The sequence below is a fragment of the Penaeus vannamei genome, chromosome 5 (assembly GCF_042767895.1).
Source record: "Penaeus vannamei isolate JL-2024 chromosome 5, ASM4276789v1, whole genome shotgun sequence".
NCBI classification, from domain to species: Eukaryota; Metazoa; Arthropoda; class Malacostraca; order Decapoda; family Penaeidae; genus Penaeus; species Penaeus vannamei.
In genome coordinates, this window is record NC_091553.1 from 28,976,201 (window position 1) to 28,978,700 (window position 2,500).

The following is a 2,500-nucleotide window of genomic DNA, read 5'->3' on the forward strand; positions in this document are numbered from 1 at the left end:
AACAGAGGCAGCGTGGAGAAATTGAGAGTCATCAGCGTACTGAATAAGAGAAGACAGTCTTTTTTGCAATTGATGACAGATCATTGATGAAAATAGTGAATAAGATTGGAGCCTAGGATGGAACCTTGTGGAACACCGAACGAAACTTGTTTCTTTGATGATACTTTTTCATGAATTTTGACTGATTGAGTTATCGCGGACAAGTAATCTTTAAACCAAAAAGTTATCAATTCCGTGATTTGTAAGTTTGTTGAGAAGGATTTCGTGGCTGACGCTGTCAAAGGCCTTAGATAAGTCACACAAAGTGAGCAAATTTATCTGGTTGTTGTCTATGTTGTTATAAATTTCGTTTGTGATTTTTAGTAACGCTGTTTCGGTTGATAATTTACTTCTAAACCCGTGTTGCGTGTTTGATATAAGGTTGTTCTCTTCCAAAAATGCTGTTAATTGGTTCGCGACTATTTTCTCGAGTACTTTAGATATTACCGGCAGTATTGTGATGGGTCGATAATTATTTATTTCGACTGTATCACCGGATTTGTAAATAGGTGTGATGATACCATGTTTCCAAAGTGATGGGTAGACACCGGTGACTATGGATGTATTAATGATGACTGTCAGATAGTATGCAATTGCTGGTAGACTATCATTTATGAAGCGCTGTGCAATGCCATCAGCTCCTACGGAATTTGTTTTTCTTAACTGTTTTACTGTTACTATAATTGTATCTAGTCCTACTGGTTGTGGTCTGAAAATGTTTGTTTTAGGCCTTGCTTCACTTATATTGCGTAGATGTGTGGGGGCGGTTGTCTGTTCGTAAGTGAGCCTACCGACTTCTGCAAAGAAGTTATTAAAGTGTTCTATATCATTTATGGAATTTGTGGAAATGTCTGTGTTTTGTTTCTTATTTGGCACTAGTTTCTTAACCAGTTTCCATGTTTCGGCAGAATCGTTTCTGCATTCATTGATCTTACTTTTGAAATAATTTGTTTTCGCACTATGAATAAGTGTTTTCACATTCCTTTTCTTATGTTTATATTCAGCCTGAAGGGTGGTGTCAGATCTGTTTATCTTGAGAGCTTTCTGAGTATTATTTCTATCATTTATGGCTCTCTTGATGTTGTCATCTATCCAGGGGGCGGGAGGACGTTTTACTGTTGTAGTTTTAATGGGTGCGGAGGCGTTTATGCTATTCTTTATCACTTCTGTTAAAGTGGCAATTTGTCTGTCAACATTATCTGTTGCTAAAATATCTAATAGCGATGATTCGTTAGCTATATGTTCGCAGAGTGATTTAGGATCGTAATGGGTTAGATCACGAGAAGTTTTGGTGACTGGTTGTCGCTTTGTTTTTTCTATATTTAAGATCAAGGTTAAAAGCTCGTGATCTGCAATTGGGCATGGGATAACATCTGTGTGAAGAATAATATCGGGACTGTTTGTTATTATGAGCGGGAGAGAGAGAGAGATAGAGAGAGGGAGAGAGAGATAGATAGAGAGAGGGAGAGAGAGATAGAGAGAGAGAGGGAGAGAGATAGAGAGAGGGAGAGAGATCGAGAGAAAGATGGAGAGAGATAGAGAGAGGGGGAGAGGTAGAGAGAGAGAGGGAGAGAGATAGAGAGAGAGGGAGAGAGATAGAGAGAGAGAGGGAGAGATAGAGAGAGATAGAAGGAAAGGGAGAGGGAGAGGGAGAGGGAGAGGGAGAGGGAGAGGGAGAGAGGGAGAGGGAGAGAAAGTAAAGAAAGGGAGAGAAAGTAAGAGAAACAAAGACGAAGACAGATTGGGACTTATTTTCGACATCGGAGTTGTACCAGGGACTTTTTCTTCTCTTATTAAAGAAAGAGAAAATGACAAGCACACGTGTCATTTTAAATAGGGTACAGGATTGTTTCAGAACACCTGGATTAACGTTAAAAACAACCACTCAACGCAACCTTGATCTTGGTGTTGATAGTTATTCTTGTAAAGTGACTTCGTTATACCAAAGCCACTCACAAAAAACAACAACAAAAACAAAAGTAGTGGATATCCATTCTGTCGTAACAAAATAATTAATATAATAAGATCACGCCTTAGTATATTATCCTCATAATATCCTTAGTATATAATCCGATGTGTTGAGCTATTTATAAATATTCATCTAAAGTCAAACATTAATTCCTTGCTCCTACAGCTTTGTCTATTTCTGGACGTTTCAATATTCATTTATCGTCTGCCACAGCCCCCCGGGGGGTTCGCAGGGGCCTCGGGGTACTTTCTGGAGGGGGGGGGGCATCGGACAATATGAAAAATATGACAGAATTAATCTGAATTTTATCGCACCTACAGGACTTACAAATCTCTCACATATCCATAGAGTAGAATCTTTCTACAAAGTGTTCTTGTCCTATAGCTATTGACACCATTATTCTTTTCACGACTAGGAATAACTGAATCTGAAAAGATGACAGTCACTGAAAAGGACTTTTTTTTTAAAGGACCATGGAACTTATCATACACT

General features: G+C 38.7%; 1 protein-coding gene across 3 annotated transcripts in view; it reads left to right on the plus strand.

The window, feature by feature from the left end:
• The window catches only part of LOC113819855 (zwei Ig domain protein zig-4), a 26,070-nt gene that overhangs the window by 19,697 nt on the left and 3,873 nt on the right, over positions 1-2,500 (plus strand). Inside the window, exon 9 of one of the 3 annotated variants that reach the window (XR_011398585.1) lies at positions 2,478-2,500. This exon is cut by the window's right edge and continues 50 nt beyond it. The exons of the other annotated variants lie outside the window; for them this stretch is intronic. The gene's annotated coding sequence lies outside the window, so the exon portion shown is untranslated. The remainder of the gene's footprint in view (positions 1-2,477) is intronic. 3 annotated transcript variants of the gene reach the window in all.